Raw genomic sequence first — 12,500 nt, 5'->3', positions numbered from 1 at the left:
GGAGGCCGGCCGCTTTTTTTTTGTTTGGGCTTTTGATTCGATTCGATTCGATTCGCTTTCCTTTCACCTTTCATAACGGATCCGGCGCCTTTCGGGAAGACTTTCGCCCGCGTCTTAGGACCGACTGACCCGTGCTCGACCGCCGTTGGCACGGAACCCTTCTCCACTTCGGTCTTCGAAGGTCTCGTTCGAATATTTGCTACTACCACCGAGATCTGCACCCGCGGTCGGCTCCACCCGGGCTCGCGCCCTAGGCTTCCGTGCTCGCCGCGGCGCCCTCCTACTCGTCGCGGCATCGTTTCGGCGCGAAAGTTCATCGCTCCTCGCCGCGACGGTCCGGCATCGGTCCGTCGCTCCAGCGCCATCCATTTTCGGGGCCGGTCGATTCGGCAGGTGAGTTGTTACACACTCCTTAGCGGATTCCGACTTCCGTGGCCACCGTCCTGCTGTCTATATCGACCGACACCCTTTCGGGGATCTCATGGGCGTCGCGTTAGGCACCTTAGCCGGACGTTTGGTTCATCCCACAGCGCCAGTTCTGCTTACCAAAAGTGGCCCACTTGGCACTCGCATTCGAGGTGACCAACCGCCCAGCGAAGCGTGCTGGCGGCGGCGGCCGGATGGGTCGGCTCCGTCGTTCGGGAGAGTCGGCCCGTTCCACCCGTTCCGAGTTCGAGAGTAGGTCGAGGCCGTGAACGGCCCCGGGGCCTCCAATCGTTCGCTTTACCGGATGGAATTGCGACGATCGAGCGCCAGCTATCCTGAGGGAAACTTCGGAGGGAACCAGCTACTAGACGGCTCGATTGGTCTTTCGCCCCTACACCCGGTTCCGACGATCGATTTGCACGTCAGAGGCGCTTCGGACTTCCACCAGAGTTTCCTCTGGCTTCATCCCGACCGGGCGTGGATCGCCATCTTTCGGGTCCCTGGTCGCTCGCTACGCCAGAGTCGGCCGAGTCGTACTCGGAAAAAGGGGAAACCGACCCGGGGGTGATGCGCCCGCGCGCAGCGCCTAAACTCGACGACAAAATAGGACTAGTTCAAGCCGCGGGATCTCACCGATGGGCGGAAGGAGGATATGGAAGCTGGCGCCCGGCAATTCCCCTTTTTGGATGATGCGCCGGTCCCCTCTCGGGGAGGAGGGAAAAACAACCGCACGTCAGCCACGAGCCTTCCCTCTCCTATCTCTCTCGGGAAGAGAGAAAAAAGGAAAAGTTGCGGGCACCGCAGCAGCGACGGCGGAAGGCCGAAAACGCCGCGCCGGCGGGATCGGGCACGGCTCGGAGGCGGGTGAGGCGAGGAGAAGACGACGGCACGAGACCGACGACACCCCCCGACGACCCCCGGACGACTTTGCCACGACACCTCTCCCGATCGACGCCCTCCTACACGCTCTCTCGCTTTCGCTTCGCCTTCGGGGTTAGTCAGAGGTGGCCCCTACGACTCGCGAACGGCCAGGACTCCTCGGTCCGTGTTTCAAGACGGGTCGGGTGGGTTGCCGATGCACGTCGCTGACCCGGGGTGGCGGGCGGCTCGAGTAAAAAAGCGTCGCCGAGCGACCTCTCCGGAAACGGAAACGGGCGCGGGCGGGGTTGCCCCCGACAAGAACCCGAAACGTCGGCGAGGTGCGTGACGGCGAGGCCGCGCCAGTCCTATCCCGCCTCTCATCGCGCACGCGCCCGAGACGGTGGGGCGCCTAAGGAGCGACACACAGAGTGCGTCGCCCGCACGCGACTTCCGGCGGGATCAAAACGGACCGGCTCGCCACGTGTAACGGATCGTGTCAGATTTCCTCCGTTCCCGGCAGAAAGGGGCAGTTACGTTCGCGGGCCCGACGGCCGGTGGCCCCCGACTTCACAAGGTGGGAAGACGGGGGTTTTCAGGGTGATGAAACGCCTGCCGCCTACGGAAAAAAACCCGCGTGTTCGACCTGCACGCCGGGAACGGGTCGCGACGACGGACCGGAGGGGAAGTGCGTCCGGTGCCGGCCGCGCGGAGGTCGCGCCGAAGCGCCCGCGCCATGATTACGCCGAGCGATGATGAAGGGGACGGGTGCAGCGGAGTCGCGCGCGGAGGGAGCAGGAGGAAAGAAGAAGCGGCGGCGACGGATGCGGCGGGTTAGGGCCCGGCGGCAGCAGCGATCGAGAGGACGAGTCCCCTCCGTCGCAGCCAACCGACGCAGCCACCTACCGACGCCGCGGTCGTCACCACGTTTCCCTTCCCGCTATCCACGCGGCCCGTCTCCTTCGTCGGCGACGCGGGCACAAAAGCTGGAACCGCGGGGAACGAGTCCCCCGCGGACACGACGAACGACGACCTGTGCCGCGACGGCCTCTCTTTCAAGAACACACATCGAGTTTGGGCTCGAGCCTAGGCAGCACCGGACTGAGTCCCCCCGCGATCGCGGTGAGCGGTCCCACCCGTTTACCCCTGGGCGGTTTCACGTTCTCTTGAACTCTCTCTCCAAAGTTCTTTTCAACTTTCCCTCACGGTACTTGTCGACTATCGGACTCGTCCCGGTATTTAGCCTTGGATGGAGCTTACCACCCGATTTGGGCTGCGTTCCCAAGCAACCCGACTCTCGGATCGAAGGCCGTCGCTCGCCGTCCGCACCGAATGGGCCTGGCACCCGCCGCGGGCGGCCCCGATCGAGGGAACTCCGAACTATGCGAGACGAAAACGAACGGCTGCCTTCGACCCATGCGCCACACGTCCCGAAGCCTTTAACTTGCGACGGGATTCGGCGTTGGGCTTCTCCCGGTTCACTCGCCGTTACTAAGGGAATCCCGGTTGGTTTCTTTTCCTCCGCTTAGCGATATGCTTAAGTTCAGCGGGTCGTCTCGTCCGAGCCGAGGGCGGCGGTTTTTAGTAGAGTGTGGTGTTTGGAGGAGAGGAATCTCGATCGGTACCCTCCGTGTGACGACGGCTGGCCGATATAGCGCCCGTCCGACCGAAAATGAAGAAGCCAACAATTAAAAAAAAGCGTGGGTCCTCCCCATCCGACGTTGCGTTGCCTACGACGCGGCCACCTTTTTACGGTGCGACGGCCGTGCTCGTCGCGCTGCTCGAGGCGTCGCTGAGAGACACCTTCATGAGGCAGAGAGCGAGACGAGCAGGCGGCGCTTACGTCGGCAGTCGGTTAGGTCGGTGCTTTTTTTTTGTTTTGTTCTCCCTTCGGCTGCTTTCGGACAGACTCCTCCTGCTCCTCCTCCACAGTGTTTCTTCACGCGGTCGAAAAGGGAAAAGACTCCGCGGTCTGCCAGCGGGAGACGAAGGAGGAGGCCGGAGAGGGTTTTAAAAAAAAAAAAGACATTGAAAGGAGTCAATTCTTTTTTTATTTTTCTTCCCCCTCGTCACTCGCTCCTGCGACGTCCCGGTTACCACCGTGCCGAGGACCGGGCGGGCACGGGGACGGCAAGATGTCGTTTCGTTAACGGAGAAAGACATGTAACGTTCCGCCTCTCGACCGGACGTGGCCCCGAGACAAGGGATCTCGGGGCCGCAATGTGCGTTCGAGGTGTCGATGTTCACTGAGTCCTGCAATTCGCATCAGTTCTCGCGGCTGGCCGCGCTCTTCATCGACGGACGAGCCGAGTGATCCCCCGTCCAGGGTTCAGCACTTGGGTTTTTTTATATTAGTTTTTGTTTATATAGATTTAGTAGTGTGCGAGGAGGTCTGTGCGAGGAGGCGTGACGGCATTGCAATGTCGCGAGTAGTTTGTTTTTAGCTAGCGGCGGTGGCACAGCGGCTGCAAAAAAACAAAAAAACGATAAAGCGGCGACAAGGCAAAGAAGAAGCGGCCATCACTTGCGGTGGGCGAAAAAACAAACAGGTGGTAAGACGCGGAAGCAAGCAAGAAGAGCTGGGGCTTTAAAAACCTCCGCGTCACCACAAATCTATCTCTCGCTCCGCCTTTTATAGGTTTGTTTGCGCGCATTCGAGGCGTTGACACCGACAGACAGAGGAGGTAGGCCGGAAAACAACAAACCAGTCTCGAACGGGAAAACGGTAATGATCCTTCCGCAGGTTCACCTACGGAAACCTTGTTACGACTTTTACTTCCTCTAAACGATCGGGTTCGGTCGTCTTCTCCAGGCATCGAACGCCGAGGCGTAGATGCACGAGTGTCGTGACGGACACGTCGCGCACTGCCCGGCGGCGTCGTCGGCCAGATCCGAGGACCTCACCGGACCGTTCGATCGGTAGTAGCGACGGGCGGTGTGTACAAAGGGCAGGGACGTGATCGACGCGGGCTGTTGACCCGCGCCTACCGGGAATTCCTCGTTCACGGGGTTGGTTACAGGCCCCGATCCCTATCACGGGAGGTGGTTCAGAGGTTTCCCAACCCTCTCGGGCCGGGGCGAAGTCCCCGCTGATACCTCCAGTGTAGCGCGCGTGCGGCCCCGGACATCTAAGGGCATCACAGACCTGTTATCGCTCCGCCTCGTGTGGCTTTCTGCCACCCGTCCCTCTAAGAAGTGCGTGAGAAAACCGACCCGGACCCGAGCGCCACGGAGGACGCCGAGCCCGCCGTAAAAATCACTGACATCGGCGCACTAGTTAGCAGGCCGGAGTCTCGTTCGTTATCGGAATCAACCAGACGGATCGCTCCACCAACTAAGAACGGCCATGCACCACCACCCACCGAATCGAGAAAGAGCTATCGATCTGTCAATCCTACCGGTGTCCGGACCGGGTGAGTTTTCCCGTGTTGAGTCAAATTAAGCCGCAGGCTCCACTCCTGGTGGTGCCCTTCCGTCAATTCCTTTAAGTTTCAGCTTTGCAACCATACTCCCCCCGGAACCGAACTCTGGTTTCCCGCAGGCTACCCGCCGGGTCATGGAAGCGAACGCCGGCGGATCGCCGGTCGGCATCGTTTACGGTCGGAACTACGACGGTATCTGATCGTCTTCGAACCTCCGACTTTCGCTCTTGATCGAGGAAAACGTGCTTGCCACACGCCATCGCTGCAGTTCGTCTTGCGACGATCCAAGAATTTCACCTCTAACGTCGCAATACGAGTGGCCCCGACCGCTCCCTTCGATCATTGCCTCGCCGTAGACGGAGACCGACAGACGTAGACGAGGCCCTCTTCCATCATTCCATGCTTATCGTATGCAAGCTTGAACAGCCCGCTCTGAGCACTCTAATTTTTTCAAAGTGAACGTACCGGCCGCCGCGGACACTCGGTTAAGAGCACCCTTGGAGGAGAAACCGCCGACCGCAACACGCGCGCAGACAAGACACGAAGCAGGGACTCGGAGCGGACCGGGGGGTTCAAAAAAAAAGAGGAACGCGCGGAAAGGGAGAGGGAGAGAAGCGCGGGGGTCAGAGTGCGGGGATGCGAATGAACGCACCCAAACACACACACGTAGCACCCCCCCGTTAGACTACTCCCGGAACCGAACCGACGACCACTTGTTTTTTTTTTCCCGGATCCCGATCACGACCTCCTCGTCCACCTCGCCGGCAGGACCGCGTGGCGGGTATGCTAGCGGTTGACACCGGCGGAAAGGGCCGGGAATGCGAACGGACGACCAAAGTCAACGACGGACGATGGCGCCGCCGCCCCGGGGCCGCTTGCGCGACCACGAACCCGAGTTCGGACTACGAGCTTTTTAACCGCAACAACTTTAATATACGCTACCGGAGCTGGAATTACCGCGGCTGCTGGCACCAGACTTGCCCTCCGGTTGGTCCTCGTTAACGGATTTGAAGTGTACTCATTCCGATCGCGGGGCCTCGACAGAGTCCCGCGTCGTTATTTTTCGTCACTACCTCCCCGTGCCGGGAGTGGGTAATTTGCGCGCCTGCTGCCTTCCTTGGATGTGGTAGCCGTTTCGCATGCTCCCTCTCCGGAATCGAACCCCGATTCCCCGTTACCCGTAGTAACCACGGTAGGCACTTAACCGACCGTCGACAGTTGATAGGGCGGACCCTCGAGAGACCCGTCGCCGGGCGTGAAAGCTCGTGCGATCGACCAGTGAGTTATCCAGAGTCACCAAAGCGGAGCGCGCCGCCCTATGAGCCCCGCCACCGAACGGACCCGCGAGCGGGAACGCCGACGACGGGAGGACGGAATGACGCGCATCGGTCTCAGTCTAATATGTAGCGCCGCGACCCGGAACGGCCGACGCGGGTGCCAGCGCGCGAGGCGTGGCGACGACGGCGCGCCGACCGATCGCGGCCTGTGTCACATGTATTAGCTCTAGAATTGCCACAGTTATCCATCGCCTCCGAGGAGGAATACGGTCCCGAGGATTAGGTCCGGTTCCTGAGCCATTCGCGGTTTCGCCCGTTCTAATGCGTGGCGTGAACTTACACTTGCATGGCTTAAGCTTTGAGACAAGCATATGACTACTGGCAGGATCAACCAGGTATCGTTGGAATTTGGGACTTTGTTTCGACAGAACGACAGACCGACCGACCGACCGACCGACATAAGACAGACAACTACAACGACGGGCACGTGTTTATTTGTTTTTCGAGGAGGTTCGCCGTCAGTAGAAGCGCGCTGCCCGCGCTGATGGCCTCTTTTTTGTTTCTCCCCTGACTTGGACCGAGACCGAGACTCAAAGAACGAAAGCGACCAACGTCGACAACAACAACGACAACGGCACCCTTGACAGCGATACATACGACAAACGACAAGCAGCACGACGGCAGTGCACACGGACATCGAGGGTCAAGGTGCAGACTGAACTCGCCGAGGTCGTCGTCATCGTGGTCGCCATCGATTCCGTCTCGTCGTCGTCGTCGTCAACGTCCACGTCACAGCCGGCCGAGAAGAGAGAACAGACGACAGCGTCGACAACAACAACATCGACAACGGCACCCTTGACAGCGATACATACGACAAACGACAAACAGCACGACGGCAGTGCACACGGACATCGGAGGTCAAGGTGCAGACTGGAATCGTCGAGGTCGTCGTCATCGTGGTCGCCATCGATGCCGTCTCGTCGTCGTCGTCGTCGTCTTCGTCGTCGTCGTCGTCATCAACGTACCAACCGACCGAGACGAGAGAGCAAGCAACAACGTCGACAACAACAACGACAACGGCACCCTTGACAGCGATACATACGACAAACGACAAACAGCACGACGGCAGTGCACACGGACATCGGAGGTCAAGGTGCAGACTGAACTCGTCGAGGTCGTCGTCATCGTGGTCGCCATCGATGCCGTCTCGTCGTCGTCGTCGTCTCCGTCGTCGTCGTCGTCGTCGCCAACGTCAACGTCAACATCACAGCCGTCATCGGGGAGGAGCTGGACCAGGGCAGCGGCGGCGTAAATTTTCCCGTCACCTTCGTCGTCGCCTTCGTCGACCGACCGACCGACCGGCGTCGTGTTCGTGCTCGGAAAACCGAGGAGAGACAACGTGCACATGGCGCGTTCTCGCAAGCGGCTCCTCGGTCCGATTTTTTTGGGCGGCTTTTTCGAGCTTTTTTTTTTTTTTCTCACCCTTTCGTCCGTGCGACGGCGAACGTTAGGGGAAAAAAAAAAAAAAAAAAAAAACGACAACAACGCGGCGGACCGGGCGAACAACATCGTCGACACACACGACATTGACGACCGGTCCCCCTTTTCACAATCGCATCGAGATAAAAACGAACGAGTCCGATTCGAGCACCGAGTCGCGAGCGGGAGGACTGTCGGTGCAAGTATCGATCACTGACGTGAGCGCTTCGCCGGACAGAGGATGGCTCATCCGGCAGCCGTGCAAATCGACGGTATGGGAAGAACGAACAAGAAGAGCAACGACTTGATCGGCGGCTTGGGAACTGCGGACGGTGAAAACGGGTTAATCGACTGCGACCACGACTGCTCGATCGATCTTCTTTGGCGCTAACAAAGGTGGAGGTGGCGCAAGAAGGGACTAGCGCTATCACCGTCCACGTATCAGAAGATGCGGCGGCAGACGTCGACGCTTATGCGTTGTCGGACGAGAAGTCGCTGCAGCACGTGTACCGCGAGCGGGACGTCCAAGGTTTTGCCAGACGGAAAGAAATCGGGTGTCAGCGAACGTTCACACGGCTGTGAGATCGGACGCTGACAGGAGTAGGAGGCGGCAGGCAGGCGGCGGTTACGGCGGCGGCGCCTGCTGCTGCTCATCCTCCTGTTTGCTGCGGCGACTTCCAGGACGGGAGAGCATCGAACAACGTACGTATGGTTACAAGGGGATCAGGATCTACATAGTGCATCCCCCGCGGCTATTTTTGTTTGTTTGTTCGCTCGTTCGTTAATTCGTTCGTTCGTTCGTTCGTTCGTTACAATGTACGTTTTTCCGTTCGACGGCGGCAGAGAGCGGCGGCGTTTCTCCCTAATCCGGAGGATTTATCGGTCGCACAGCGATGGGTCGTTCGGCCGATCATCGAAAGATTCGCAGGTAGTGGTTGAATGGCAGAACGGCAGCAACAACAGCGGCGGCTGAGAGCGGCGAACGCTGAGGCGGAAGCAGAAGCTGCAGCAAACGTATCGGCTAAACATGGTGGACATAGATATGGCTGACGACGCGGGTACCACGACGACTATGGAACCAGGAAAAGGAGCCGTTAGTTGTTCCAACATATCGTTCGACACGTCGAGCAGCCCTAGGTCCACGGAGAAGCACACACACGTACCACGTATTATAACCTAACGACGATGAGCGGGCGCACGGTTGGCAGGAACGAAGGCGGCGGATCAAAACAAGTTGGAGCGCGGCGACAGCGATAACGGTGACAGCCCTAGGCGGCGGAGATGCCACTTTCTGACGCCTTTGCGACAAGCCCGTAGAGACGTTCCGGACCACCACGAGGCAAAGAGTCGCTGCTCCGACGAACCGACACACCAAAGTGTGCTTCCTACCGAACATGTTTTATAAAACTTTCAAACTGGAAAACCCCAGAAATGGTGTTGGTATTTGTCCAGACCCACCTCCGACACCTGAAAATGGTGGTCAAAAAAAACGTCGATTATACGAAGCGACATTTCTGGTCGGCGATTTTCCAGTTTTACGCCTACTGCCACATGGGGATGTCGGTAGGCGTCGCAAAGTGCCTTCTCGTAGGCTAGGCACACCAGGACTTTGTCATTTTTTTCCCCCTCGACATTCCTGGTCCGGTCTATTCCGATTTTACACCTACCGCCATGTGGGGGTGGCAGTAGGCGTCGAAAAGTGCCTTCTCGACCGCTAGCGACACCACTACTTGAGGCCTACTGGAGGGCCCGCACACCTGAAAGGGGGCCGCGGAGTCGACCCCGGGGGCCTCCGCTTCTCGCCGCCGCTCACTTGGACGCCTTCCGCAACCTGTGGTCCCGCTCGGGGCCGCCGGGAGCCTCGCCGACCTGACCGGTGTCGGTAGGCGTCTGGAAGCGCCCGGCCGACCTGGACGAGGTCCCCCTGGCCCCCGGGGGACACCCCTTAGTTGGATGGGGGTGCTGTCCCGGGCACACATGCAACCCGCGGCCGCCTACCGACAGCCCCCTTCGCTCGATCGCTACTCCTTTCCAACATATGTCGGAGAAGCCGGGCGGTTGTGAAACCCCAGAAATGGTGTTGGTATTCGTCCAGACCCACCTCCGACACCTGAAAATGGTGGTCAAAAAAAACGTCGATTATACGAAGCGACATTTCTGGTCGGCGATTTTCCAGTTTTGCGCCTACCGCCATGTGGGGGTGGCAGTAGGCGTCGAAAAGTGCCTTCTCGACCGCTAGCGACACCACTACTTTATCGAGCTCTGGAGGCCCGCACACCGACCCGGGGGCCGCGGAGTCGACCCCGGGGGCCTCCTGGCGTCGCCGCCGCTCACTTGGACGCCTTCCGCAACCTGTGGTCCCGCTCGGGGCCGCCGGGAGCCTCGCCGACCTGACCGGTGTCGGTAGGCGTCTGGAAGCGCCCGGCCGACCTGGACGAGGTCCCCCTGGCCCCCGGGGGACACCCCTTAGTTGGATGGGGGTGCTGTCCCGGGCACACATGCAACCCGCGGCCGCCTACCGACAGCCCCCTTCGCTCGATCGCTACTCCTTTCCAACATATGTCGGAGAAGCCGGGCGGTTGTGAAACCCCAGAAATGGTGTTGGTATTCGTCCAGACCCACCTCCGACACCTGAAAATGGTGGTCAAAAAAAACGTCGATTATACGAAGCGACATTTCTGGTCGGCGATTTTCCAGTTTTGCGCCTACCGCCATGTGGGGGTGGCAGTAGGCGTCGAAAAGTGCCTTCTCGACCGCTAGCGACACCACTACTTTATCGAGCTCTGGAGGCCCGCACACCGACCCGGGGGCCGCGGAGTCGACCCCGGGGGCCTCCTGGCGTCGCCGCCGCTCACTTGGACGCCTTCCGCAACCTGTGGTCCCGCTCGGGGCCGCCGGGAGCCTCGCCGACCTGACCGGTGTCGGTAGGCGTCTGGAAGCGCCCGGCCGACCTGGACGAGGTCCCCCTGGCCCCCGGGGGACACCCCTTAGTTGGATGGGGGTGCTGTCCCGGGCACACATGCAACCCGCGGCCGCCTACCGACAGCCCCCTTCGCTCGATCGCTACTCCTTTCCAACATATGTCGGAGAAGCCGGGCGGTTGTGAAACCCCAGAAATGGTGTTGGTATTCGTCCAGACCCACCTCCGACACCTGAAAATGGTGGTCAAAAAAAACGTCGATTATACGAAGCGACATTTCTGGTCGGCGATTTTCCAGTTTTGCGCCTACCGCCATGTGGGGGTGGCAGTAGGCGTCGAAAAGTGCCTTCTCGACCGCTAGCGACACCACTACTTTATCGAGCTCTGGAGGCCCGCACACCGACCCGGGGGCCGCGGAGTCGACCCCGGGGGCCTCCTGGCGTCGCCGCCGCTCACTTGGACGCCTTCCGCAACCTGTGGTCCCGCTCGGGGCCGCCGGGAGCCTCGCCGACCTGACCGGTGTCGGTAGGCGTCTGGAAGCGCCCGGCCGACCTGGACGAGGTCCCCCTGGCCCCCGGGGGACACCCCTTAGTTGGATGGGGGTGCTGTCCCGGGCACACATGCAACCCGCGGCCGCCTACCGACAGCCCCCTTCGCTCGATCGCTACTCCTTTCCAACATATGTCGGAGAAGCCGGGCGGTTGTGAAACCCCAGAAATGGTGTTGGTATTCGTCCAGACCCACCTCCGACACCTGAAAATGGTGGTCAAAAAAAACGTCGATTATACGAAGCGACATTTCTGGTCGGCGATTTTCCAGTTTTGCGCCTACCGCCATGTGGGGGTGGCAGTAGGCGTCGAAAAGTGCCTTCTCGACCGCTAGCGACACCACTACTTTATCGAGCTCTGGAGGCCCGCACACCGACCCGGGGGCCGCGGAGTCCACCCCGGGGGCCTCCTGGCGTCGCCGCCGCTCACTTGGACGCCTTCCGCAACCTGTGGTCCCGCTCGGGGCCGCCGGGAGCCTCGCCGACCTGACCGGTGTCGGTAGGCGTCTGGAAGCGCCCGGCCGACCTGGACGAGGTCCCCCTGGCCCCCGGGGGACACCCCTTAGTTGGATGGGGGTGCTGTCCCGGGCACACATGCAACCCGCGGCCGCCTACCGACAGCCCCCTTCGCTCGATCGCTACTCCTTTCCAACATATGTCGGAGAAGCCGGGCGGTTGTGAAACCCCAGAAATGGTGTTGGTATTCGTCCAGACCCACCTCCGACACCTGAAAATGGTGGTCAAAAAAAACGTCGATTATACGAAGCGACATTTCTGGTCGGCGATTTTCCAGTTTTGCGCCTACCGCCATGTGGGGGTGGCAGTAGGCGTCGAAAAGTGCCTTCTCGACCGCTAGCGACACCACTACTTTATCGAGCTCTGGAGGCCCGCACACCGACCCGGGGGCCGCGGAGTCGACCCCGGGGGCCTCCTGGCGTCGCCGCCGCTCACTTGGACGCCTTCCGCAACCTGTGGTCCCGCTCGGGGCCGCCGGGAGCCTCGCCGACCTGACCGGTGTCGGTAGGCGTCTGGAAGCGCCCGGCCGACCTGGACGAGGTCCCCCTGGCCCCCGGGGGACACCCCTTAGTTGGATGGGGGTGCTGTCCCGGGCACACATGCAACCCGCGGCCGCCTACCGACAGCCCCCTTCGCTCGATCGCTACTCCTTTCCAACATATGTCGGAAAAGCCGGGCGGTTGTGAAACCCCAGAAATGGTGTTGGTATTCGTCCAGACCCACCTCCGACACCTGAAAATGGTGGTCAAAAAAAACGTCGATTATACGAAGCGACATTTCTGGTCGGCGATTTTCCAGTTTTGCGCCTACCGCCATGTGGGGGTGGCAGTAGGCGTCGAAAAGTGCCTTCTCGACCGCTAGCGACACCACTACTTTATCGAGCTCTGGAGGCCCGCACACCGACCCGGGGGCCGCGGAGTCGACCCCGGGGGCCTCCTGGCGTCGCCGCCGCTCACTTGGACGCCTTCCGCAACCTGTGGTCCCGCTCGGGGCCGCCGGGAGCCTCGCCGACCTGACCGGTGTCGGTAGGCGTCTGGAAGCGCCCGGCCGACCTG

At 60.6% G+C, this 12,500-nt stretch overlaps 1 non-coding gene and 2 pseudogenes across 1 annotated transcript; all 3 read right to left on the bottom strand.

Annotated features, from left to right (window-relative positions):
* The window catches only part of LOC145273266 (large subunit ribosomal RNA), a 3,198-nt pseudogene extending 363 nt beyond the window's left edge, over window positions 1-2,835 (bottom strand).
* Window positions 2,836-3,456: 621 nt separating this feature from the next.
* Window positions 3,457-3,614, bottom strand: LOC145273339 (5.8S ribosomal RNA). The gene has a single exon (XR_013866334.1). It is a non-coding gene; the product is annotated as a 5.8S ribosomal RNA (ribosomal RNA).
* Window positions 3,615-4,010: 396 nt separating this feature from the next.
* Window positions 4,011-6,381, bottom strand: LOC145273458 (small subunit ribosomal RNA; annotated as a pseudogene).
* Window positions 6,382-12,500: the final 6,119 nt, after the last annotated feature.

This window comes from Euprymna scolopes, unplaced genomic scaffold (genome assembly GCF_053919585.1).
Source record: "Euprymna scolopes isolate OS-2025 unplaced genomic scaffold, ASM5391958v1 sca1, whole genome shotgun sequence".
In the NCBI taxonomy this organism is placed as follows: Eukaryota; Metazoa; Mollusca; class Cephalopoda; order Sepiida; family Sepiolidae; genus Euprymna; species Euprymna scolopes.
The sequence above is the reverse complement of the archived record's forward strand: the minus strand, read 5'-3'. Positions and strand labels throughout refer to the sequence as shown.